Source organism: Vanellus vanellus, assembly GCF_965231255.1.
Source record: "Vanellus vanellus genome assembly, chromosome: 13".
NCBI lineage: Eukaryota > Metazoa > Chordata > Aves > Charadriiformes > Charadriidae > Vanellus > Vanellus vanellus.
The window spans coordinates 3,851,497-3,879,488 of record NC_138918.1 but is presented as its reverse complement, the minus strand read 5'-3'; the positions used below and the strand labels follow the sequence as shown (position 1 = coordinate 3,879,488).

The window sequence follows — 27,992 nt, the reverse complement described above, 5'->3', positions numbered from 1 at the left end:
GCCTTTCTGGAGACTATTCAAAGCAAATCATTTTCATTTTACCATTTGGTAAGTGATCAGAGTCTATTTTTAGTGTCTTGGAAGCGGCGGGGTTTTTCTCTCTCTCCTTTTCTTTTCGTTTCTTTTTTTTTTTTTTTTTTTTTTTTTTCTTTCTCCATTTTCTTCCACAATTGACTATCTGCATTTGGGGTATCAAGAACAGGCATGTTTGGAGGGAATGTTTACCACAGCCAGCAGCTTCAATTTGTTTTATGCCTCACTTCAAGAAGAAAAGGCACCAGAGAGAGAGGTTGGAGCTGGCAGGGCTGTCAAGCCCCTCTCTCAGAAAGCCTCCCAGAGCCCAGGCTCTGCACCAGTTTGGTTTCTTTTTCAGGTGATTCCTTACGATTTTGGCAAATCCAGCCAGTTGTGTGGGGGTCCCTGCAGCCTGCGGGGCTGTTGGCAGAGGTTAGGGTCCCCGTGCCCAGCGGGCATCGGGCAGGGAGGGCAGGGGGGACTGGGGGGACTGGGATGCAGCCCAGGGTCCAAGCTGATGTTTTTCCAGCTGACCCCCCTCCCCCAAGGTTAATTTGGCAACTCGGTGTTTTGCAAAATCTTTGGTGCCTTCGCTGCATTTTTCATTGAAAAAAACAGAAATAAAAAAAAAAACACCTTTTTGAATATAAGGGAGGGGGAAAAAAAAGGTCTCACCAATTGTGAGGGAGGAAAAGCTTTTCTTTCCAGTTTAAATGCATTTTTCCACATTTTGCTTTTTCTTAATCTCACTTCACTGAAAATGGAAGGGTTTGGATGTGTTTTTCCCTTTTCTTTTCTCTTTTCTTTTCTTTCTTTTCTTTTCTTTTCTTTTCTTTTCTTTTCTTTTCTTTTCTTTTCTTTTCTTTTCTTTTCTTTTCTTTTCTTTTCTTTTCTTTTCTTTTCTTTTCTTTTCTTTTCTTTTCTTTTCTTTTCTTTTCTTTTCTTTTCTTTTCTTTTCTTTTCTTTTCTTTTCTTTTCTTTTTTTCCTTTTCTTTTCCTTTTCTTTTCTTTCCTAGAGCTGTCTTGTCTGGTACATCGCTCCACAAACTGAAACCCCACTACAAAGGGGGCACAGGCTGGGTGAGGGGCCCACAGCATCATCCTCTGGTCCTCCACAGCCACAGCACTTTCCTTAGACTTTGGGGAGGAGAAGGGGCTGTGATCCCCTCACCAGAAGTACTGGTTGAGCAGCACAGCTCTTGCAAGTAATGGTTAAAAGCATTTCTCTTGCCAGCCTTGCCACAAATTCATTGTGTACCTTTAGGGCAAGTTATTTATTCTCTTTGCATCTTTCCTTACCCAAAATGCCTGTAGCAGGGAACAAAATGATAAACGCTAGGGCGTTTTCCTCCCCAGACTGTGTTGCAAAATACCAGTTTGCTCTGGGAGCACTAATGTCTTCCTCTGTTCCCTAACCGAGAGATGGCAGATAACCCATGCCATATCAAACACTGCATTTCTAAATCAAAAAGCCGACCTCTGGTCGAGCGTCCTCAAGGATGAATGTTTTTCCTTCTTCTATTATATCCTTCAGGACATGTTTTTCCTATTAGCGATGTCTATAAAGCACTTGCTTTGTGTAACAGGGTGCAGACTGCATCCCAAATCCAGCGGGTGAGTTTATTCAGTTTAGTTTGTCTGTCAAATGGAGGTAAGGCAGCGTCAGTCCCGGATGAGCATCCCTGTGGCGGTGCGAGGTGTTTTGGAGGGATGCTGGCAACAGCCCCCTGGGTACCACCAGCCCTTTGAGAAGTGCAAGGCCACTCACAGTGAGCACTTACACTGGCAAGACGCAGCTCGAAAGGACGGAGCAAAGCAACAAGGAGGAACCCCATGCTGGGGAGAAGATAGTGTGGGGTATCCTAACGGCACCAGATCTCAAAATAAAGCCATGGCTGAAGCAGGGACACTGGCAGGGAGACCACCCGCTGCTGCGCAAGGACTTTTAGGAAGGTTTGGTGAGATGCCTAGCATCAGCTCTTCCTTAAAAACAAGGAAAAAGCCTCCCCTGCCTTGTCCTCGCTGTCCTGGGCTGAGCCCGTAGCCTGGCCGGGTGTTTCAGCCAAAGCAACCCCCACCCCGCAGAGCCAGGCAGCGAGGGCTGCTGGCTGTTGGAATAGCAACAATTATTTATTCACAAGCTGGAGCAAAAAGGAATCTGCAAGCAGGGGGAGAGAAGGGGGAGCAAAACACGACCTGATCTTGTAAAAGAGAGCCTTAAAAAAATACCGTGCGCGAAGGTCCTTGCACAAGCTTTTTATTTATCAGTCTGCAGTCAGAAGAGGAGAATGCAGTAAGTGTGTGGCACACGGGGAAACGGGGGGTAGGTGGGTCGCTTCTAATAAAAAAGAATGGGTCTGAACAAAGAAAAAGGTCCTGCTCAACTGATGGTGGCAGATGGCATCAGCCCCACCATGTTCCCCTTCAATTGCGGGAAAATATAGTAAAGCAATTTAATGAAAACGCTTAAATAAGCAAACAGCGCGGCTAATTGAACCCATATGCATTAGGAAGGAAATCTGAAGTATACTGATTCATTAAGTTTTATATAACTGTAAACCCCCAGAACCTAAGACAGAGTAAGAAGCCATGATGAAGTGCCAACTAGAAGGAGACCTTCTACCCAGCTTCACTTCGATCTGCTTTGTTATGACAAGAACAAGTGGTTTTAACAAGTACACCATAAATCAGGCGCGTGCGCTCCAGCCTGGAGTCTTCCAGGTACCAAACTCTGCTGCAAACTCACATTCCTTTTCTTCTGGTGGCGTTTTTTATTTTCCAAGACAGAAAAAACTGCCACTTGGACACTGCCATCTGCAGAGAAAATAAGCAGTGAAGAGCTGGTCCTTGAGGTCTTTATTAATTTTTTTTTATTCAAGAAAGCTTAGCGTAGTATCTACACGCCGCTCCTTGAGTCACCTCTTACTGAAAGCCACAGGTCCATCACGTTTGGCTTTGACTGGTAAAACAAAATCCTCTCTTTTGCAGTGAGTGTGCCTCTCCAGCCATGACCTTCTGGGTAGAGAGGTGGTGCAGACAGAAAGCTGGGGCTGGGGAAGGAAGGCAGCAGGTTTGCTGTCCAACAGGCTCCTCTCTTCCAGAGGGCTTCTGCCATACCCACAGTTTAAAAACTGCCTGTAAATAAAATCCTGGGGAGAAAGCTTCTCCGCCCCCACTGTAGCAAGTGCGCAAGTTGCCTGTGATTGCAAGAAGGGCAGAACTTCACCTACAGATCAGGGAAGCTTTGGAGGTGCTTCATTCAGGATTTGCTCGAGTGATTTGGGTCTGGAGGTACCAACTTTGTTTCCCCCTTTCCCTGAGCTCTCCCTGGCTCACGAAACAAGATATGTTCAGTTTTCAGAGAAATCTGGCTCGCTGCAAATAAAAGCCAACAAATTATGATGATGTGATCCCAAGCCATGGACAAAACTGACAGCTGGGCTTTGGCGTTTCCAGTGATGCTGATTCAAAGTGCCATTACAGTGACCAGAATGGGAAGACCTTCATCCTGAGTAACTTTGGTCTGAAATGAAGGTGACCTACAGCCAAGAAGAGTCTCAAGCTAATTGGAAGGGCATTTCAGAGCATCCAGGCTGGTTCTGGAGGTGATCATTAACCTGTGAAGACACCAAGGCCTTTCCCGTTCATGTTCATCTGTTGACACGCACAACTCAGTGGATAGGGGGATGTAACAGGAGAAAAAGCTACAAAAGGAAAAAAAAAATAGCAAAATTAAGTTTTTGCGCATAAAGGTTGACCGGAGGGCTAAGTCATTGCACAGTGCAATTCTTGGTGCTCAGGACTAAAAAAACCAACCACCTGAAAATAAGCACAAAGCAAACAAACACCTTTTATGAACACGCAAAATATGTGGGAACAATACCTTAATTTGAAACCCAACAAAAATAAAGGCACAAAAGACTTCTAGGTGGGGTCTTCGTAGAGCCTGACAAGTGCGACCGTTTCTCGGCCTCTCCACAGGTGACCCCACGGGCACTGTGCCGTGGGGTTCCCAAGGGATGGGGGCACCAAGGTGCACGGGATGGCCCGACCCTGCCACCCGGGAGCGCTTCGGCTGAGCTGCAAAATAGACGCGGCCACTGTCTGAAGGGAAAAGAAATGGGGGTAGGTGAGTACAGCAGCCCCTGTTTGAATTTCCTGGATGTCAGGCACAGTTAACGTGAGGGAGACAGAGGGAGAGATGAAGTACTGGCCCCAATTCAACAAAGCACTTAAGCACAAGCTTAACTGTAAGTACGTACTTAAGTCCCTCCTTATATAGCAGAACATATGTTAACGCCTGGCTGAAGCCCGTGTTAAGTGCATGCTTAAAGTTAAGTGTCTGCTTAAGAGCTTTGTTGAATCAGGGCTGTTGTTTACTTCTAACAATTGATGTCTCCCGGAATATCCACATTTCTGGTTGCAAACCTGACGCATCTGTTTTCTCTTACTGTTATTAATAGAGTCAGTCTTTAAAAAAAATCCACGGCGACACGGTCCTTGAAAAATCTGCGATGGCTGCATTCAGGAGAGCGAGGGACCAACGAGTCCTGAGCATCGCCATAGATTTCCCATAGAGATCCCCCACGTTTTCCCGCGTCTGGTACTTCCGTTTTATTCTAGGGAGTTTAAGGGGAAGCAACAGAGTTACAAAACAATGCAGAGTCACCAAAATTACAAATAGTCTGAATTTAGCTTGATTAGAAAAAAGCGTTACCAGTGTTAAGAAAATCTTGAACCATCAGAGATTGCTGGAACATAAACTTGTAAATGACAATTAAATAATTAATGTAAATGTGTGTCAAATTAGTATATATATATGTAAATAACATAAATATAAAATTGTTCCTATAAATAGAAGAGCCATGTCAGGAAATCCTGAACTACAGAAGATTATTGGAATATGGCTTAACTCCACCATCGGGTAGCAGGAGCGACATCTTAGGGAAATGAAGATAATTCACAAATTGGGTTCTTTTCAAAGATACACACTCCCAAGGGGATCAGCCCCTGTAGAAATTACGCTCCTTGTTAAAATTCGTTGCAGTGTGCCTGGGAAAATGCTATAAGGATGCTCTCAGGGGCTGCCAGGACAGGTAAGGCAGAGAGCAACATTTTGTGTCTCTACTCATCTTTTATTTTTTTTTGTTTTAATTTATTTTCGCCTGGTTGTTGAGCATCTTTCCTGCGCCTTGCTCCCTTCAGAAACAAGGCTGCTCACTCCATCACTCCGAGCGGCTGCTGGCATCCCCGTGGAGGTCCTGGGGTGGATTTGGGGACCTGCTGAGACCCCACGGTGTCCCGGGAGCATCGGGCAGCCATCCCAGCCGTGGTTTCGGTGCCCGGGGCTCCGGTTTGCCGCCAGCCCTCCTGGCCCTGCCGGGCGGTTTCCCAGCGATGCTGGAGACTTAGACCACAATAGAAGGAAATCACTAAAGCTGAATTGCTCCAAGTAAGTCCTCAGCAGGGTTTGACTGGTAAATATTTAACAAGGAGAACTCCCTATCCTCTCCTGGTACGTATTAAACCAATACATTTATTTTAACAAGGGAAACGGTTTCCCCAAGCTTCTGCTCAATTTGAGCCCTTGACTTCTACAAAAGCCTCAGTAAGGTAGGCTTCCTGGGGCTCGGTAATTCGCTGGGACTAAACGAGAGATGGCTCCGAGCCACGAACTTGGAGTCTGGAGGCAACAGGACCTCCCCAAGGTTGGGGAGAGCTTGGTACTGGGCTTTCCATTCCCACCTGCCTCCAGACAGATCCAATGCCCACCTCAGGACATCCCTGCTGCCACCAGTTGCTGACCATTTCAGCCATCCCGTGGAGCCGGGTTGACCGCGAGCCATCACAGTTCCCACGTGCTGGACGCAGTTCGTATGCTGAGTGCTCTCCGCAGAGGCTCTGCAAAGCGCCGGCTCCATCAGCACCCGTCCTGCGCTCCCTTGGGCCCCCAGCCCCTCCTGCTGCCTCTCTCCCCGTCCTCACTTGGAGATGGGTGCCACAGGCAAGGACGATGCTGGGAGAGCAAGCAGGTCCCATCCCTGCTCCCTGGGCTGGTGATGCTGAGGTTCTATCCCCCTCGGCTCTGCTCTTTGCTCCATTGAATAGACCAGAGGGGGACTGGCAAACCCGGGAGAGCAAAAGTGCTTTCACTGCAGAAGATCCTCCAAGATACCCAAAGCCAAGTACTTGTCCTCAGGAAACCCTGCTGAGCCATCTCCTGATGCTTTCTGACCTAAATAAGACACACTCATGTATGTAGCCCCATACATGGGGGCTCATCGCTCCCCAAGACCTTCCTGCCAGAGCTGGGGCTCTGCCCCACAGCCAGGGCTGGCTGTGTCCCCCTGTGCCCCGAGCAGGACAGTGGCTGCCAGGCGAACGCCGCCTCTGCAAGACGTGCCCTGAATAGCTCACGGGACATGTCACCGGTGTCAGGGCTCACCCACTTCACCCACAGGTGCCCACCAACTGCACGGCTGCTTTCCCTGCCGTGGCATTGCCATCACTGGGGACCCCAGAGATGGTCCCGTCCCTGCAGGCAGGGTCTCCTGGTGCTGCCCGCCGCCCCAGCCGGCAGAGCCTTTGCGGGCTGCAGGCAGGAGCTGAGGCTGCCGGAGTCTCTCTCGCTCCCTCACTAATGTTATTCAGACTTGCCCTCAAGGAAATAAAAAGCTCTGAAGGCAACTCCCAGCTTTGCATCTTTGCTCCCAGCCATCCCATGACTCCGGCACTTCCACTCTGACTCACGGGCGAGAGGGCAGGTTCGAACAACTGTGGCCGCCTCTGCCAAGGCAATTATGACTCCTGGCGTCATGGCCCAAAACTCTCTGGGAAACTTTCCCTGCTCAGCTTACCCCGGTTGCAGTGTGCCCGAGCAGCGGGGGGTGATGTGCGGCGTTCCCAGGAGGGAGGCAGGGTGGAAATGGCAGATGCGAGACCTTGCTGCGTTAGGAAGAGCTCCCTGGTACCACAAATGGTCTTCTGCTCCGCAGCCTGCGGAGCAAAGACTGCCTCAGTGTCTCCCTCGGTGCCTCACGGTTAGGTAGTGCTGGGAGATCCTTCCAGGCAATGCAACATCCAGCAAAAACCTGCTTTGGCCTGAGCATCTGCCACCTTTTCTCCTGCTGCCACGATCTGACATCATGTTTGCCCTTCATCAGCACCAAAAACTATAACCTGTGAATTGTCTCTCCAAGTCTCTCTTCTCCAAGTCCCCCTTCAGTTCTTCACAATATTTAATAAACCTCCCTCTGGGAAACGGTTGAGGAGCAACAAAGAACATTTGCAAATGTTTTCCTCACCCTCACAAGCGAGCAGAAAGCCCGTCCCCGTTCCCACCTGTCCCGGCCTGCGGCAGGCAGCGAGGTGTCTCCCACCGCCAAACAATATCAGCAGGAAAATCCTTTCCACTCTTTTTTTTTTTTTTTTTTTTTTTTTCTGGGATTGTGATTCCAGCAAGACTTACAGCAACTTGGAAGGACAGTAAATAAGAAACAGATTTCCAAATGTTTTGTTTTGCCATTTTCTTCTTCGTAGCATCTAAGCCCAGAGCCTGGGGACCTGACTCCCAAAGGTCTCCATCCGGATCGCCAATCTGTGCCCGCGGGCAGTAACCCCATGATGAGCAGGCACCAGGCGTGGGCACTGCCTGCCAGGAGAATATCTCCAAGGAGACCGTGCCATGTGGACCGGCAGCTAATCAGGACAACCAGCCCGCACGGGCATCTGTTCAGAAGCACCCAATTTCGATGCAAGATGGAAAACTGGCTAGAAAACAAGGCACCATATTCCCCGTGCGGAATATGGTAAGCGATGAAACATCCATTGCAATCTCTTGGATGTTTTACAGCCAGCTTCTGTGCAGGTTTGAGGGTTTTTTTGTTGCTTTCTATCGCACTCGACCCCAGTTGCATTTTTCCCACGTGCTCTCTCCCCCCTGTAAGCATTGATGTCAGATCTGAAAACTCTGGGACCGGTCCTCTTCCCGCACCAGCATCAGTCCGGAATAACTCGGTGAATTGGAATTAACCCCGGTGCACGCGCACGCGAGAGAAGCGTGAGCTGAAGGATTCGGGTAATTATCCCCATTATGACAGAAAGCCCATTTTCAGGCCTTTTCCTAATCTCCTTTCAACTGGACTCTCCGCGCCTTGAACTCGGGGAAGTTCCCACTAAGTTCAAACCCTCCCCTACGATATTCCTTGCTGCCCGGACAGGCGGTGGGGATGGTTCTGGGTCTCGTGATTTATATGTATCAGAGCATGATGCTGCCTATGAGCCTGGCATCAAACACAGAATCCATCTGAAGATTACGTCTTGTGCAGGACGAGGCTGGACTCCACATGGTAGCACAGTTTTGGGGATAATTTTTTAGCCTTTTTCAAGACAAATCCCTCTGAGATGGGGTCATCTCACAGAATAAAGGCTGTTCTCCCTGCCTGATTCACACAGGGGATGACTAAGCACGCAAAACATTTCTCAGCCCCTGTGTTACTCACACATCTTTCATCAAATGCCTTCTTCCAACACAGGAAAAAAAAAAGTACTGCAACCCAATGATTGCAGAGGGCATCCCCTTCTCTGTCCGTGTCTCACCATCATATAACTCCATCGCTGAGGGTCTGCAGCCTTGGGGAAAGGTATGTCACAACACCGCGCGGGAGTCCTCTAGAAAAGACCAGTCTCTGGTCTGTATGCAAAAGCCTCCAAACTTCTTTAGCCTCCTAAATTAATTTTTCTCTTTTAAATACAATGTTTCACACATTGCAGATTTGCTTTTAGAATACCTCCGAGTCGGTTAATGAGGTCAGATGAGTCCTACACTTGTTTCAGCTAGAGCCAGAGCGGCAGGAATAGCAGTGAGCCAGCCTCTAACACCACCATGCCTTCAAGCGCCCCCGTAGTCTGTTGTGCAAGGCTGACTTGCAAAGTAGGCAGATAAATTGCGCGCATATGCATTTTGTAATATTGGCGCTCGGATGAGTGCCACGGCGCAGGGTAATCCCCCGGGATCACAGAGGCGGTATTTTGAGTGAAGAGCTTCAAAGCGGAGTCTGGGTGCTGCAGGAACCCATGCTGGCTCGGGCTTAGTTCCCAATTATAATTTTCTCTGCTATTTTCTTTGCTACTACGGCCATTGCTTCAAACGCAGCTGGCAAGGAAGGCGGGGTGAACGCGGACCAGAGGCAGTCAGTGCCACGGTGACAGGGGAGGATCCCTCCACCCTGGGCATGTGGGAGCTGGCCACACCGGGAGGGAGGACCAGGAGCTTGTCACCCTCCCAAGCAGGCTCCCCGGCTGCGTTACCCCTCGTGCGGGCGCCTGCCAACCTGTTAGAGCCCCGCAGCGGCATCGCGGCTCCGCGCGTGGATGTGCTGCAGTGCGGCGGGCGCAGGCTGGAAAGCGCAAACGGCACAGGCAGCTTCGGAGAGCGGGTCAATGGGTGTCCGGAAACCAGCCACGGGGACGTGCGTGCACTGTATGATGATACACCAATACACATAGACAGGAAGGTTATGGTGGGCAGCGGATTATACTGGATAGACAAAGTCCTATTGGGTTATGAGACAAAATCAACATCACCCTGGTTAGTAACTGAGGAAGTAATTAAGAGCAGTTTTATAGGTGCGAGATCCCGCTGTGCGATAGACCTGTAAAACCACGTCTGAGTCTTCTGATGGACGCGTGCAAGGATGCGTGTAACACGTGGGCCAGGCTGCTGCCGCTGGTGTGCCTGCGCCTGCTCATCCCCACCTCTCCGCCGGTTGGAAGGAGGTCGGGGCACTTTGCACGGGACCCGATGCCCCTCTCACGTCCCAGAATCGCAGAATCACAGAATCCCCTAGATTGGAAAAGACCTGTAAGATCATCTAGCCCCATCATTAACCTCACACTGACGACCCACCACTAAGCCACGTCCCTCAGCGCTATATCTACACAACCCTTAAATCCCTCCAGGGACGGGGACTCCCCCACTGCCCTGGGTAACGCGTTCCAGTGCCTGATGGCCCTTCCAGTAAAGAAATTCTTCCTAATATCCAAAGAGTCCACCCGGTCCACATTGGGGCATGACTCCACCTGCTCCAGAGAAGCACAGTCAAGTTGAAACAACGTCCGACCCAATAATAAAGGGCCACAGTCCCAAAAAGCTGGACCAAACTTATGAAATTAAGCTAGACAGAGGTTTTGCCGGTCGGCTTTGAGGCAGTAGTGAAGTAGTGGTGCTCCGGGCGTGGGTACGCCCCACCTCCCTGCCATCTGGCCACCCAGCACCTCCACACCGAGCATCCACAAATGGAGGCAACCAGCAAGAGCCAGGTGTTTCCCCAGATCCGGGTTTCAGGATCACACATCAGCAGAATGGGCAGGAGGCTGTTTCCACGATGCCAAAAAGGAAACCCGACGGTGGGGCACACCAAGCCGTTAGGTCCTCCCTGCCCGGCTCCTCCGGCGCAGCCCATGGGACCAGTGCTTGCCTAAACCAGCGCTGGGGGCTCGGGAGCCAGCTCGCGTTCCCAGACCAAGGCGACATTTTTATCGCGCCAGTTTAAACCATTAATAATCATCTCGACAAACCCTCACAAGCTTCCAACGCTATGTAAACAGAAGTGAATTAAAATTATTTTTTTCCATCACTGTTTAAAATGGGCGACGCTTTTTCTAAACGGCCCCACGAGCAAAAAAAAAAGGGGGGGGAGAGGGGGGGGGAGTCTGAAATGGCTCCTTGGACTCCAGCCAGGTCCCAGCGAGTACTTTATATTTCACTTCAAGACGGTCAGAGCAGAGGTTTAAGAGGCTTTGAACACGAACAGCGTTGGGTTAGTCAAGTCCTGCCTTGACCAGCAGCGAGCGTTGGAGACGTAAACAGCTTTCGTTTGAACCAGGCTTAATGTAAGTGGGTTTACAGAGTCACAGCTGATTTCGACATACATCAGGAGCGGTGTATATTTAGGGAGGCAGCGTGGTCCGGCGGCGAGGGCGGCGATGCGCGTAGGTGCCCCGGCGGCGGCGCTGACCCCCCGTGCACCCCTCGGCAATCCCCACCGCTGCTTTATCTGCAAGATGGAAAGAGCTGACCTACTTCATGGAGCAAACCTGGAATCAATTAATGTCTAGCCTGCATTTAGGAGAGGCAAAACACTATATAAACATTATGTATCATTTAGCTTCTGAGGAAAAGCCATCGCCTGACAAAAGGGGCCTCTCCTTTTTATTTTAAAAAGTCCGGTTTACACTGGTGCAGCCCTCCTGACTTCTTTGGCCTGGTCCTAATTTACACCAGCCCAAAGTGCAGGAGAAGCCAACTCACAAAGTACATTAATTTCCCTCGTTAATACGCGGGGTCTCTTCGCTGAGAACCCCCGTTTCGTGTTCGGTTGCTCTCTGAGGCTCCCCAGGACAAAGCCGAGGGGCAGCATCACGCTGCGTGTCGGGCAGCAGAAAGGCTGCTGGCACCTCCCAAAACCACAGCCGCTGGCCAGAGGGCTGCTTCCCGCTGCCCACCCTGGCTGAAGCCGTTCGGCGATGTCCCGACGCGTTCAGAGCGTTTCTCAAAAGTGTTTCAGCAGTTCTCGGTCCGGCTCAGCCCATTCAAAGTAGCGCAGAGGATGTTCAAGAGGCAAAAAAAAGACTTTTTGGGACATAAGGTGAAGATGAAGGTGGGAAATGCACAGAAGTGTCCAAGGATGGGTCCTCCATGGAAAACCAAAGCAAAGGGAAAAAACAAACCCTAAATCCCCCCCGGGCAGGGAGCCCTGCCCCACGGCGAGGAAGCAGAGGTGGGAAGTTGCCCCACACAACTTCTCCAGCCGCTGCCTGCCTCCCTGCCAGCCTCCCTCCACCCTGCATGCTATTTTACGTATTTTACAGGCTGCTCTGCCCGTGTGCCGGACATCCCCGGTGCCGTTACTGCAGCCTGTCCGCTCCCGGTCCCAGCACTGAGGCTTTTTGCAGCCAAAATGCCGCCCACGGCACACAGCTCGCCGCATCCCTCTGCAGCTCCCGGGCTCGTATGCACATCTTCAGCACCAAAACAAGAGGCAGAGAGGCTTCTTCCAAAGCAGCAATGTTCCTGGCCGTCGAGCAAGGCCTCAATATTTTAAGGAATCGGACAAACTTGAGAGCGCTTTGCCATTCCCAGCTGGAAATTAGAAATCCATGGGCAGGGTTAGAGGATTTTACCACTCTTTGGTTGCTACCTGTGATTGCTGGACTTTTGCATTCATCCTGAATTACTCACCGACGTCACTATTGCACTTTCCTGCCATTAGAATTATTTTCAGTTAAAAAATATCCCCAGACTGTTTACGACCGGTGTCCTTTCATGCCGGTTGCTGTCTTGCGGTCTCAGGCCCTTGTACGCTATTTTTTCTCAGCCTGCCCGAGCCTTTCCTATAAACACAGGGAGGCTTAGGATTGTTTTTCACACGACACAAAAGTTTTATCTCGTCATTAAAATAATGAAAACCAGGATTACCGACAGCCCGCACGCTGAGCTGGGGACGCCTGGCAGGGCGCTGCTGTAGGTGCAGAGCCAGCCCTGTGGTTTTGGGGACCCTCTGCACCCACCGCTGCGGGGAAGGGGATGCCAGCGGTCCTGGCTGATGGGCAAGGCGACCCTCGTCGCTCACCCGAACACAAATGCATCAGGAATTATCCCAGTTCAGTGACACCTACTGTGGTGTGGCCCAAACACAGCCAGTGACGCTCATACCTCAGTCATACCTGTTGTGGAAGGATTTGCTAATTCAAATGAACAAAGGTCCTTTAACCTTGGCATTATTAGCTTTGAAGCCGGCAAAAACCATTTCTAGGGTCAGTGTTCGCTTCCCCCGGTTTGGCTCTGTCCTTGAAGTAAGCACAGGAGCAAACCTGTACTTTGGATAAAATCCCAAGCGATGCTTTCCGTGTCACCTGGGAGTGATGCATGGACATGCACAGGCGCAGAGCTGGGTTACCCCTGGGAACAAAAAAAAAAAAAGAGATTAAAAAGTTTAAATAATGAATTAGCAAGAAATATACACCTGGAAATTGTGCATGCAAAGATGCGCAGGCAGTACTTCTGGAGGGGCGAACGGTGCGGGCATGGCTGGGGGAGGCGGGATACCCCGCGCCCCACCGACTGTCCACCTCACTGGACCGTATCACACGCAGCTGTCAGAGAAAAGCAGGTTTGGATCCCATCTCTCCACCAAAAGGGTCACATCATGCATTACAGCACCACATGTGTTTCCATCATGTCGGGGAAGTTTTAGGAAGTATCCCTCATAAAACACAAAATTATTACAAACGAGAACATGAAAACCAAATTGAGCGGCAGCTCGTGCCGTTGGTTTCTCCTGAGCCCGTTTACGAGGAGCTCCTGTTCGCAGCTCTCAGCCCCCGCGCGCCGGCCGGCTCCGGCGAAGTCTTTGGGGCACAAACCCACTGCCAACGGCAAGGTGGGGCTGGTATGGGAAAGGCGTTTTAAGGAACCGTGGAGATGAGCCCTCTGGGGTCAGCGAGGGGCAGGCAGGGCCACCGCAGCGGCAGAGAGAGCTCTGCAAAATTAACGCACCCCTCTCTGTAGGGATGCATCAATAATTTTGCTTAGATACTGCTCGTGCCTGGCTCTCATTTCTGCTACTGCTGGAGGCCACAGCACGGTAGTGAAGGGGGTATTTTCTAGATGTTCCTCCTGCGATACTGAACTCCCACTGATTGTGCAAGGAATGGTGATACAAACACTATTGAGACCCAGAACGACTCCACACCCGGTGTTCTACCAGCAGTGCCGTCAAAGGCAACGCTTGTGGCAGCCTCGTGTCCAAGTCACCGGGGGCTGGAGCCTGCCCGCACGCCGCAGGACCTGAGGAGCAGCCCTGAGCCCCCAGCGGCCCCTCCACGAGGCACCCACCCCTCTCCCCATGTCATCCAGCCCAGAGAGAGCCAACCCCCCAAACCCATCGCTCTCTGGCCGCTTTCCTCCCTTTCATCATCCCCAACACTCATTTCTCGGTCCCTGCGTAGCGTGGGGACGGTGTCGTGGGTGAAGCGGAGCCGTGCAGCACTGCTAATCCCCGTTGCCTGCACGACCGCGAGGGGGTCAGGGTGGCTCGTTCCTCATCATCTCAGGCATATTGACCGCCACCGTGCCCCGGCTTTGGGGCTGTACCTCCCTACCGGTACACCCCGTGCCGTGCGGAGGAACGGCTGCCGCTCCACCAGTCTCCTCTTTCCTTCTCCGATTACCCCAAGCTGTGTGGGTGTGTTTGCGTTAAAGGCTGCCAGACAAACCCAAGCAGGTTATCCCAAGATACTAATCAGCATCAGAGCGCAGAAACGAGCTGCTTCGTTCGGAGATTATCACGTCCCATTTCCTCAGCGCGGGTCGGTTGGCTCTGAGCTACGCCGAGGCTGCTTGCTCTTAGAAAGAGGGAGCTGGCAGGGAGAGCACGGGAGGCCCGGGCTCTAGTCCCAGCTTTGCCACAAGATTTCCAGGAAAAGGACGCGGGCTGCGATCCTTTCCCAGCCCACGGTTTCTCCAGCTCCGAGCTGCCTCCCTCCATCAGGGGCCGCCTGCGGCGTGGGGCCAGCGCCGGCGGCTGCGCTCCCACCCGGCCAGCGAGCAGAAAAGAGAGCGGATATTTTCTGAATTATTTTTAATCATAAGTGTTTCTGGCTTATTTTAATGAAGGTTTGAAGAGGAGGTTGTAGGCAGAGCTCTGACGGCCACCAAGGACCACGTTCCCCCTAAAGAGCTTTTAACTTTTCCTCTTCTGGCAAAGATCTTTCTTTCGTGACTTCCACGATGCCTCTCAATATGCCACTGTGTTTGTAATAGTGACGTTGCAACCTGCAGCGAGAGAAGAGCACGGTAAAAAGATCCCCAATTACACTGTGCAAGATGGGAAGCGACATATCTCAGCCATACGGAGAACTGCACCCTCTGCAAGCACCCCTCCACTCACCCCGCGGGGCGAGGAGCAATGGAAAGATCCCAAATATTTTGCGTGACGTTGAGCCCCCAGGCTCTGCAGGTTTCCTTTAACATCCTTGTAAAGGTTTTTCTCCCAAAAAATCAGAGGAGAATGGCAGAAGTGCAACCCAGGACTGGCTCCGCAACGTGTGCCAAGTACACAGCAAAACATTTTCAGAAGCACCAGTCCTCACCAGTGCATTCAAAGTACCGGGGAGGAACGATACAGAGACTCCCGACAGTAACCGCAGTCACCCGGGGAACGGTGCAAAAGGGAGTTTTTGATATCCAGGGAATTTTTTCTGGACTCCAGGCCAGACCATGGTGTGTTTTTAAACAATAGGTACCAAGCTGTGATGGTAGGCCTGTATCACATTAGGGTTAACCTAAGACATGTAAAACTCAGCGGTCTCCATTTGGGGGATTTGTGGGAGGTTTTTCTGGTTGCACGGTTTAGACTCCCTGCCTGGGGTTAGTCATTCCCCAAACAAGATGCAGAGAAGTCCATTGCTGAGGCAAAGCACAGGTCAGCCTGGACTGCTGCTGTAAGAAGGTGGCAAGTCCTCCTCACCTCCCAAACACGTCCTCCATCCCACTGCCCCCAAAAATGTGGGATGCGCTCTCACCTCTCTCCCAGGCATGCTGAGGGGTGGAACATGGAGCCAGACCCAGAGGATGGACCCCCCGCCCGGGGCCGTGCGTCCAGGGGGACACCCAGGGCTCTATGGGCTCCGGGACACGCCGGCGCTGGGGCGCAAGGAAGAACAGTGAAGAACGGTGAATTTTCCAGCAGGAAATTGAGCACACTTGTGACGGACACTGATCCCGCACCGACGCTGCATGGTGCTGGGAAATGACATTAACCCTCCTGCTGGGGAGGAAACCAGTCCCATTTCTAGCACGTGTTGTATGCTGGTACCTTCCTAGACTCTCAGCGCTGCTTGTGATGAGACCAGTTCATTTTCCTGAGGGAGAACAGCCTCAAAATGTCCATTCGTTCCAAGAGAGTAATTCAATACGTCAAAAGGGCATCTGTTTTTGTCACTTGGAGTCTCTCTTGTAGTCACCAGCTCCACCATTACTGACCTCTTCAGTGTGTCATCCTGGATGTCCGGGAACAGCAAATACAGATCAATAAATGGGATAGCGAAACAAAACCCTTCCATAATGATACCGGTGTGGCACAAAGTCTTTTTGATGTCATCCAGCAGCTCACTGGGACCTTCACCTTGAGTGATTTTGTGCTGTGAAAAAAAACAATCCCTGGAAGAAAACGTTGTTAGCAAAAAGGAGGTGACACGTGGGACTGTCACCCTGCAGACCCCTCCAACAGGCTCCGCACCGGCTGCAGGCTGGAAGCGGGGTTGTCTGTGACCCCCATCCCCAATGCACTTTCGGAGAAGCCAGAGGTGCCAGGCGGTGCAGGAGGTCCCAGGCGGTGACGGGATGGGGATGTCTGTCCCAGGAAAGGCAGCCCGGGGTCTCCCCAGCGCCCACCCAGGCAAGCAGATCCCACAGCTCTGCAGGGACCCCCACCCCTGCCCGTGGGGTGGGACCCAAACCGCTGACCCAAATCGGTCACTCAGTCTAGTACTCGAACCAGCGATTTTCTGGCCCAAAGGCAAGAACACGCTCAACCGAGCCATCCTGAACTGATTATTTTTAAATTACGTTTTCTAAAAGCAAGAATGAGCAGAAGAGTTGGGGGAAACAGGGAGTCACGTTCCTCTAATCATTTACATTTCAGTGACAGTTTTACTGCATTTATTTCAAGTCAGCTTTGCAAAAGCCCTTTATCAAGCGGTGCACAGCTCTCCTGCAGACGCTGCAGCATGCGTTTCAAGCCCGTAGTAGCATTTTGGATACGTCGCATCAATGGGCTGTGAGAGCGCGGGAAGGAGCGTGACCTCCCTCGAACGCTCGCGGAAAGCGAGTCCAAGACATTTCTGGACAGGGCTCTTGGCTTGACGTGACCTAAAAGGATTTCTTTTTAAACTTCTCTTTGAAGTTAAACAAACTCAGACAAAACACATCAAAACTGATTAAGAGTCTTTCTCCACCTTTACAGTACTTTTAACTGCTGTGTGCCATCATAATACCTTCACCCGCACATGTGATGAGCCGACCAAAAAGGCATATAGGATCTACAGCCTGGAGTGTTATAAATAATGGGGAAGGAAAGAAAAGGAAATTTGTCCTCCACGGAAAGCAGTTCGTCCACGTCATGCCCTGTTAAACAGCATCTGACATTTGCAGAGAGCGCTATCCACCCACGGCTGACCACAGCCCACCTGCTCCAGCGGGACTGGGTTGCTCACGTTCTTCCCCTGCTTTTTCAAGATCTTCTGTTTCTTGGCCCAAACAGCAGCCGCCTTCGCTGCTCTGCAGTCCTGTTCGTGTTTCTGAGTCAAGTCCTGCCAATGCCAAACCGCAGCGACGTGAATGAGTCCCCAAGCACCGCTCACACCTGGTGGGTCAAGACATCGGTCAAGGAGACTTGGGCTTCAAGAAGCCCCTGGTCCAGCCCCAGCCCCGTGCAGCAGAGAGAGGTGTTAAGCAGGACCACCTCGGGGCTGGCAAGCCATAGCTGCTGGGGAGCAGATGCCTCTGGCAGAGGATTTGCCATCTTCCCCGGCACACCCAGCTGACCCTGGCCCCGGCTCCATGCAGGGATGCATTGCAGAAGGTCCAGAGGCAGCTACAAGACCACGAGAGCAGCTCTGGGTTAAACAGAGGCAGAAATGGGTCGTGGCTGAGAGGACCTGGATGCAAAGTGTGCACCCAGGGGACCCGGGTGTGCGGGAGAAGCGGGAGCTTTCGGCAGCTATGGACAAAGAGTCCAAGCAGAGGTGTAGAGATGACCCAAAAAGGGGACTGTGGGGATAGATACACTTACTCTGTTCAGCGACTGGGGACTTCTGTATGCAGAATGTTTCTACCTGCACCAGAAACCAACTTCTGCAAGCAGCCAAGAACCAGCTTCCCATCCCGAGCCTGTTAGCTGGTAGCACACCCACCCACCCACGCTCACACACGCGTGCACAGAGCTCTCACGACCTGGGTTTCTGGTAATCATGAGTGCAATTAACATATCGAAGAAGACGAAGTCGCCCAGCAAGATGAACGTGACTATGAACACGTGGTTGCTCATAAACCCGTAATGATCCATCTCGCGCTGTAAGTCTGTCCAGCCATCAACCTGCAAATGCATTTAAGCAGTCCAGAGAGTTAGTTCCAAACCACAGCATAACTCACAAGCCATACGAAATCTTCCTCTTCTTTTTCTTTCTTTCTTAAAACTCAACAGTTTCCCTGTTCCTCAGAGGTCCAGGTTTTAATCAGCTTGTACAGATCTCTTTGCTGTCAGCTTCAGCGATTTCCCCCTCTGAATTTGCAATACTGAGTAGGGAAGTTTGTCTATCATAGCAAATTTTCCCAGGGCTTTGAAAGACAAGTTCACCATTGAGCAGTTCACGCTCTTCCTAATGCAGTCACAGATTAATTAAAGGGCTTCTTCAGCAGCACTCCAAAATCTGCACTTTGTTGTTTGGCTGAGATGGACTGGAAAATGCTGCTGTACTTACAGTTACTAAACTGAAGAGAGTGAAGAGCCTTCAAGCTGTCTCCGTTTTCAGTGCCTCTGGTTTTGGGATCTTCATACCATCCGTGTCCCAAAATGGCAAACACAAACATCAGCAGGAGCAGCAGGATGAGGGCATACCTCACTGTCTGCATCGTCTGGCCAAGAGCCTCAGTGAAAACCTGCAAAAGAAAAAACAAATGAGTGCTCCAGAGGTGAGGGAGATGCTCGGAAGGGATGAAGGCTGGGAAGCGGGGCGGGGGGCACGGGAGGTGACAGCCTCCCCAGACCGCCTGTGAACCAGCTCCCTTGCATGCATCCACAGGGCTGTAGTGGGAATTCAGGAGAGGGAAGGGGAAACCACCATGATGCATGGGAGTATGACAAAACCCAGAGGCTGTGGCCACGCATCAGCGTCTTGGACTGGGAAATGGCCCAATGGTAAGTGCCACACAGTGGCATGACCAGGGGCTGCTAGGTCCCAGAAGCATCACACCTACCACACAGGGGCTTCTCACTGCCTTTGGAAATACGGACAGGTCACTAACAGAGTAACAGACTCCTGTTAATAAAAGGTACAGCTCTTCCCACGCTTCTGCATTACTTAATCAGCTGAATAAAACCGAGCAGTGTTATTAACCCTCGTGCCTTGGGGTCTGAGCACAAACTGGAGGTCGAACGGTATCTCTGCTGCCCTCACTGTCCGGCTGCTCCTCCCCTGCCACGCAGGGTGGGCCAGGATGGGAGACAGGAGTCCGCAGTCTTCTCTCATCCCTCCACGGCTGCGCAGCTTGGGAGAGCCCCTGCAAAGCCTGGGGTCAGCGGGAACGGAGACGATACTGCCTCTCAGACCCGCGTATGACACCAACATATACAAAATACACTCCTGGGAGTTGATAGGAATGCTGGTTGGGTGAACTGAGCTTATCGTTGGTAATGACTTTTAGGAAAATGCAAACGTTTCCGTTAACTCCAAATCACAGAGGACTACATGCAGTCTCTTGCATCCACGGTACGTTCCCCCGGAGAGCAGTGGCAGCCGGGGCTGGCTGCTCCCCCAGTAACACTGTGCCTGTTAGTGCCGGGGGGGTCTTACACGGTGCACCCGTTCAAGGACTGTCCATCTGTCATCTCTGAGCACCAACAACATCTCGAGTTGAAGCTCTGAAATGCAGCCGGCTGCCCTGCTCGGATGACACCTCCTGGAGGGGACGCCTGGGCAGAACTAGAGCAAGGGGCTCTTCCCAGTCTCCTCCGGCTGCCAACACCCCGAGCTTGTTCTGATGAGTTAAGAATTCCCATAGCATTTGCCTGAAGAATTCCCTGCTTTTGCAAGTCTTGCCTGCCCCAGAAAATCACCCCACCGCGCTACGCGTGGGGCAGCAGGGAAGGGCAGCATCCAACGCAGAGACAACACGTGCGACGGCGTTGTCTGCACAACCATCTCAGAAAGCCCAAACTGGACCAGCCCTAAACCCACCGAGTTTGGTACAAATTCCTGGAGGAACCGGCGGAGGGTTTTCTCGCCTCCCTGCACACGTAGGTCTCTCCGGCAGGCGCAGCCCGGGACTAGCAGGGGAACAAAAGCCATTCAACCCCCTCAAAATCAGGTGACATTTTTGCCAAGTTATGTCACGGCATTGGGCAGGTTTGGGCTGTGGCACGTGGTCATAAAGAAAACCAGCCACCCAGAGCCGGGGGTGACAGGAGGGCTGTAAAACGCTCCCAAGCAACTGCAGGCGGGCGAGTGCCTCCCGTGCAGGACCCTCACCTCATTTTCGGTTGCCAAAGCTTCTCTGGCTGCCTCAGGAACCGCCATGGAGTCCTATGAGCTTTTATTGAGAAAGACCTTTGTGGTTCCCGGCCTGCACAGGTAGTAAACTACATCAGAATTAATCCCAAATAAGTTTTTAAAAAAAGCAGAAAAGTCAAATTTTTTTTTCTATTTTTTTACATTTTTTTTTTTTTACAGAACAACCTGGCATTTTTAAATGTTATTTTGAAATTGAAATAAGGATGAATGGGGCCTACACTAAAACAGGGATTGCAGCTAACAGAACGCCTCTGTATGGAATACAACAAGGAAATTATTTCCTCAAGGTGGAAATTTATTGCTCCAAGGTGGAAGGCAGAGTGGTTTAAAGAGGTTTTTAATTAATAAAGGGAAACGTGCCAAGAATGCGTTGCATGTTTGAGCTCTCTGCGTTAAATACTGCTAACCTGTTGAGGGCTAATTTAGGCTTCAATGACTAAATTACAATACGCACAGAGGCGTAAACAGCCTCCCGCACCTTCAGCAAAATGCATTTAGACAGCCCTATCACATTTTAAAACAAATTTTAAGCAAGTAGGTGTTGTCTCCTGGGATGCCAAACGGCTCAGGGCACTTGTCCTTTCAGGTCAGGACGCAGAGGTGAGTACCAAACGCCCCTGGAGCTGGAAAGCGGCGGAGCAGTGGGGCTTTGTGGGATATTTATAGCGTCCCTGGAACAGGAAGGGACTGTAAGAGCCTAAAGAATTTTCCTCTTTGGTGTTTTTTCCCCCCGGTAATGCCATTTTAGGCATTCTCACCCAAAGGCAGGATGCAATCTCCCAGTGGCCCCCAGTCCCTTAGGTGTTAAGTCCCAGTGACTTCCATCAAAACCTAACGTTGCATGGCCCAGATTTTCAAAGGCGTTTAGGCTCTTAAACTTGCAGATTTGTGCCGCGTGGGATTTTTTTCAAAGCACCTCAACATTTTAAGCGCCTCAGGGGGCAACGGTGCCAAGTCTTATCCTACAGGTTTTCTTCCTTGCGGTCCTCAGACGAGGCATCTCCTGGTGGTGAGTTCCACCGGTGCGAAGCGTGAGGCTCAAACCAACAAACACGCACTTACCCTGGTTTAAACGTCTCCCCATTTTTTGCCGTGCATCAGTTTGCCCTCTTACAACCAGCCAGACCGAACTGGAGCATCTGATCCACCATGCCTAAACCGTTCATTATTCCACGCGCTTCCACGTGTCCTCCCTTCTCCCAGTGACGCAGAATAATTAACATATAAAAGTCTGGTGATAAGTGAACTTTACGATCCAAACTAGAGGAATGAAGGCTCAGAAGTGAACATTATAAGAGCCCTGTGCCCATAAACATCCCACTTCTGGTGGGCTACCCAGCCAATTAATTACACGCAGAAACACTGGCTGAGCATTCATTGCCCACATAAGCTCCTTGCTGAAAAACAAACCTGCAGAGTCGTCAGGAGGAAACTAAGTAGGAGATGGTGTGCTGGAGAGAAACTACACACAGACCAAGAATAGGACGTGACCTATGTTTTATAGGGTTTTTTTTTTTTGCGTCTACTCTGCTGTAGTAAAAAAGAAAATCTCTCCTCCCCTTGGGGAAGGAGAAACAGGGGAAAAAAAAACAGCAGCCAAGCCATTGCTTAAAAAATCAGGAATGGTTAGTTTTCGCCTTTGCTCATGGGCTACCGCAAAGCATCAGCCCCTCTTGTGCCAGGCGGCCCCTGGCACCCGGGTACAGCAGAGCTCCCCCATTCCTGGGCTTAGGATCCCCCCTCTCTGCTGTGACTTAATGAGCGAGCAGTGCTTTACCCTCATCCCGCCGCTGTGCTTGATGAGCTTGAGCACGTGGAGGGTCTGGAGACCTTTGGTTGTCCCCTCCAGGCGGGTGCGTGTGGCGGTGTCCACAGGCAAGACATGGGGGAGGAAGGCAGTGAGGAGGATGGCGGCATCCATGGTGTCGTAGCCGCTCTTCTAGTAGGCGATGTGATCCGCGTACAGCTTCAGCAAAAGCTCGGTGGAGTAACCAGCGATGAAAAAGCCATCCGTGACCTGGAGAGAGGAGCGAGCAAACCCACCCGCAGCCGCCACACCCCAAGCACTGCGCTGGCGCTTCCCCCACTTACATATTAAACGTCCCCAACCACATCCCTCTGCCCGCAAGGACCATTTCAAACGCGAGCCAGGCTCACCCCACCGCGGTCATCATCACGGGTCACTGCCCAGCGTGGCAGGGTGCCGGCCGCATCCCGGTGCACCGCGCAGCCCGTCAGCCCCTCGGAGCCGAGCATTCCCCGCACGGAGCCTGGTCCTGCAGACAGAGCTCTCGGAAACCTCCGACGCTCGTGACTGGGTTTCTTGACATTAGCCAGGCCTGGCTATATATTACTGGGATATATAATTAAGGCTCAGAGGTTTGCGTACAGTAGCTGGCTTGTGTAAGACAAGGAAATCAAGGAGTGTGACCAAGAGGGATTTTTCAATGTGAAAATTGAGTATTAAAAGGGTGCTTAAAACGAGCTGTGCTAAAACCGCGACGAGGGGGAGAGGGCTGCCATGGAAAGGACCAAACACTTGCATTTTAAGAATGATAATTATCGGATCAGTGAAGGCATCTGAAGCTGGAATGCCTTTCATCCAGGCCCTGGGCTGGTGCAGGCAATGGCACGGGGGAGGACAGTGGGCTGGCAGCCACCCTGGACCACCGCAGGGGCCGAAGCCCCATCCCCTCCATCCCTCCCCTCCTCCACTCATGGGGGAGAGTGCCACCACCTTGGGAAAGGTAGCCCAGAGCAACCGGCAGCCGTGGCTGCTCTCCACGCCAGGGAGATGGCACTGATGGAGATGATGCAGATCACGAGCATGGTGAATTTGCGGCTGCCCGGCACCCTGCGCGGGGAGGCACAGAGCTTGGTGTCCTCTCTCCTAGAAGAAACAATGGCAGAGCTGGAGGGAGCTCTTCCAGTTTGCCGTCTTTTTTTTGTTGGTTTTCCCATGACCCACCCCAGCAGCTGGACCCGGCTGGAGATCTTGCTCCTGCTCGAGTCCTCCCTTCACCCAGGCTGAACCGGACCCCAACCAGCAGGTCCCACGGAGCAGTGCACACCACTGGGGGGGTACCAAAGGGCTTTGTTCTGTGTGTACCTGAGCCAGCAGAAAGGAGCACGCCTTGCAACGGCTCCCAACAGATACTGGAAAGACCTAGTAAGAAAATTGGAGGTGACTCGTCCATTCTGGGAAAGGTCTGGGTGCTCCATGTGCTGCTTCCCTTATTGCTCCATGAACCAACCGGGTGCTTCTTAGCTTCCTCCAGTGACCCTCGGCACGGGCGGGAGGGTGGGACTTGCTGTTTGATGTCACCACCTTATGAGGTCATTTCCATAAGAAGAAACCACACGGGCAAGTGCCGAGACCAAGTCCTGTTTAAACAACATTTCTGCATTAGCAGTATAACACGCAGATGCTGATTATTCCTAATTTACTGGGTTTGTGCTGCTGAGCGGTTTAGGCGCACACCCGCTCCTGCCTGGGGGAGGAGGTGAGCTGGGATGATGCTGCACGGGGCCCTGGTGTGTCATGGTTTGAGAACCCCATAATAATTTATTGCCATTTAGACAATCATTCTATCCCCCAATGACCCCTCCCCACCCCGGAAGGGAAATCGGGGAAAACCAAGGAAACCCAGGAGTTGAAATATGAACAGATGTAATAGAATAAGATTAGATAGTTAACACTAATAGCACTAAAGAACCAATATTGATCCCGATACCAATACAGAATATGCAAAGATTATCCTCAGCCCATTCTACCCGTAGAAGCCGTGCGCTCCCAGCGGTGACAGCCCACGTGGGACACTGCCAGCGCGGCGGGTTCGGGAGGAAGGGAAGGGCTCAGGGCTCCGGCACCGGGGTGAGGAGTTCTCAGCCATCAAGGGGGAGAGAGAACTTTGCAGCAAACTTTCTAATTTATATTGAATGTGATGTTCATGGTATGAAATAATGCTGCTGGCCACCTTGGGTCAAGTGCTCAGGTCTCACTCCTCCTCGTTCCCACACCTGGTGAGCTCAAAAACATGGAGACCTTGAAACCAGCATACCATAGCTGGCTATAAAGTAAATATTTTCACAAATTCAGACACTAGAGTCTTCTAAAAGCACCGCCTTCCCAAGTATTAGAAGAGAAATTATCCCCGTGTCGCTCAAACCAGGACACGGGGGAAGGTCCCGTCTCCGTGCCAAGGCAGGAGCAGCCGGCGCTGAAACACTGCCAGCCCCGCAAAGGAGCATCGCGCCATCCCGTCACCCCAGCACCAGTGTCTAACAGCAAAAAAATGCCGAGTGCTCCTACAACGAGTCGTACAGTTGAGTTTTGAGGGGGGTTAATTCTCCTTCGTGCACCCCCCCCGCTGGTCTGGAAACGGTGCAGGAGCCCAAGAACAGACCCCTGCTCTTTCTGGGGAACCTTCCCAGGGCTCCAGCGTCCCCACCGCCCGCGCAGGCTGGCCTGGCTCTAACCAGAGGACCGCTGGCAGCCGTGCCTGGACCCTCTCCAAAGTTCATTTGCAACCGAGTTGTCAGTTCCTCACCGAAGGGTCCAACCCTGCAACAGTTCTCCAGCGCGAGCGGCGCTAACATAAACACGGCCTTTGATGTCAGCGGGATAACTCACATCCATGTTTGCTTTTTGCCTCGTTTCTTTAGGAGAAAGACTATTAACAATTGCCAATTTATTTCAATTAGTCAGCATCTCTGTGCTTGCTAGTCTGGACGCTCTGCGAGCACTTGTTCCAGGACACACACATGTTTGGCTAATCCCGACGTGCAGCTTTGAGTAAGCCACAAATATTTGCTTCTTGGAGCAAACAACTGTGCAAAAAATGAAGCTAGCTCATGCAGAAGAACTCATTAGCTTCAGTTAATTGGCAATCCCTTCGTTAACCTGAGGCTGAAAAGGCCAGAGGTGGTGCAGACGCCTATCAGAAGCTGCAGAAGGCTCGAGGTTTTCAAAATCGTCTTTCGCATGATTGAAAAGCGCTCGCGGAGGAGGCAAAGGCGGAGCGGGGCTGAGGACCTGGCAGGCGGCGGAGGCTGAGCAGGAAGGCAGTGCCGGAGCAGGGATCGGGGCAAACCCAGAAATTGCGCTCATCACCGAACAGCGGGGAGGCTGCGAGCATCCCTGACCCGGGGCCAAGCCATCTGGGGGACATAAACCAACAGAAAACTCCAGTCCAACGGGATCCACCCTCGGGTTTCGCTCTGCCGAACCCCCAGCGCTCCAGGTGGGGCCGATGCAGAGCCAGTGGCCACCGGCACAGCAGCCCGGACACATCCCAGGGGAGGCTGTGACCCCTCCAGCCCCATCTTGGAGCTGGGGACGTGTCACAGACAACAGGGAAGCACCTGAAAAATAACTGTGTCAGTCTGTCCTCCCAGCCTTGAGAAGCAGCTGGGTGAGGACACGGCCTCGTTACCGTTCTAATGGCCAAACGGCTCCTGATGAGAAGAGGTTCGTTAACAGAAAACCCATCTCTTCTTCAGCCACTCCACCACCACACCTCAGCCACAAAACTGGGCAGCTGGGAGGAGGAGGAAGGGCAGGAGGAATCCCGGCGCGGCCGGGCTGAGCCGTAATTCACAAACCAAGACAGAGAAGTTTCTTTTCCAACATGTTCCTGCAAAAGCTGCCCGTGGGACCCCCATCCCCAGAGCCCCGAAGCACATCCGATGCCGCCGCCGCCCCTTCCAATACGATTCTTGCAGTTTACTGGACCTGAGCTCCCGTTTGGGGGGAAAGAAAGGATTATTCGCTGGCTCTGTTTCAGAGACGGTCCCGTGAAGGTGTGATCTACAGCCCCGCAGGACCCGAGCAGCGATCCCAACCACGTAGCATGCTGCAGGCATCTTTCCTCCTCTGCTCTCTCAGCCTCGCGTTTTTGCTTTTTAATTTCCTGTGGCACCATCGGAGGGTCTCCCAGGGACGGCGTTTCGCACATCCCATGGACTGGGATGGGGGGGGGGGGGGGGGACACACCGAATTAAATCAGTCTCGACGCAGGGAAGTCACCTGCAAGGAGAAAGCTGTTCTGCCACAGATTATCCAAATACTTCAAGCCATAATCAGCTTTAAAGCAAAAAAAAAACCAACAACCCAACACTCAGACACTCCAGCGGAATATTTAACCCGGCGGCTGCAGCCGGGAGCCGACCCTCGCAGTGAACACGGAATCGTGGTCGGTTTGCCAGAGCGGCACCACACCGCAGCGGGGTGCGAGCCTGCAGGGGAGCAGGCACCAAGCCGACCCCGAGGAGAAACCGGCACAGGGGATGAAGCCGTATTTTGGGCAGCTGCCCGACGCATAACGTCACGGAGCAGCGCAGCTCCAGCGATGCCATCACCTGGAAAAGACCCAAAACCTGCGCTCTGGCTACTTTGGTTCAGAGCGGAGCTGACGATGCTCTTCACAAGAGAAGGCGCCTTCGGCTGAGTTTCCTGGCCCAAATCCAGCGCTTGCCATTAAACCCTTGCAGTGTAAATTTGCCGTGAAGTTCCAGCTCGGTCAGGGAGACTGTGCGTCCCCTCCCCGCGCCCCCCCCGGCATCCTGCACTGGCCACACACGTGCGGGTGCAGCAGAGCTGGGGAGACGCAGGAGGACGGAGAGGGGCTGGGTGGCTGTGAGCTGGCTGGGGTGGATTTTGGGAGCTATGGGAAGGGGGGGGTCAGGGCTCCTCGGTATGGGGCCTCCCCTGCCCGGTTCTGCAGAGAGCAGCGAGGGGGGGATGCTGCTGAGGTGGAGGAGGTGCAGTTCAATGAGGGTTCACCGCACATTTGGGATGCAGTTCAGAAATGATGGGAATCCTGTCCAAAAACACCCACCCCATAACCTAAAATAAAAGGTGCTTTTATAATGAGTGGAGACCAGTGACGAGCGGCGTTCCTCAGGGGTCGGTACTGGGACCGGCGCTGTTTAACATCTTTGTAGGTGACATGGACAGAAGGATTGAGTGCGCCCTCAGCAAGTTTGCTGAAGACACCAGTGTCAATACGCTGGGGGGGAGGGATGTCATCCAGAGGGACCTGGACAGGCTGGAGAGGTGAGCTCGTGCCAACCTCATAGAGTTCAACAGGGCCAAGTGCAGTCTCCTGCACATGGGTGGGGGCAACCCCAAGCACAACTCCAGGTTGGGCGGAGAATGGATGGAGAGCAGCCATGGGGAGAAGGACTTGGGGGGGCTGGTGGGGGAGAAGCCCCCCATGAGCTGGCAGTGTGCGCCGGCAGCCCAGAGAGCCCCCTGCCCCCCGGGCTGCATCCCCCGCAGCGTGGCCAGCAGGGCCAGGGGGGATTGTGCCCCTCTGCTGTGCTCTGCTCTGCTCTGGGGAGACCCCCCCGCAGTGCTGCCTCCAGCTCGGGGGGTCCCCACAGCAGAAGGACACGGAGCTGTCGGAGCGGGGCCAGAGGAGGCCCCGGAGATGCTGGGAGGGCTGGAGCCCCTCTGCTGGGAGGACAGGCTGGGAGAGGTGGGGGGTCAGCCTGGAGAAGAGAAGGCTCCGGGGAGACCTCAGAGCCCCTTCCAGTGCCTAAAGGGGCTCCAGGAGAGCTGGGGGAGGACTCTGGGTCAGGGAGGGGAGCGATGGGACGAGGTGGGACGGTTTTACACTGAA

At 52.4% G+C, this 27,992-nt stretch overlaps 1 protein-coding gene across 1 annotated transcript in view; it reads left to right on the top strand.

The window, feature by feature from the left end:
* SAR1B (secretion associated Ras related GTPase 1B) overlaps window positions 1-27,992 on the top strand; it is a 186,680-nt gene that overhangs the window by 27,720 nt on the left and 130,968 nt on the right. The gene's annotated exons all lie outside the window — the stretch shown is intronic.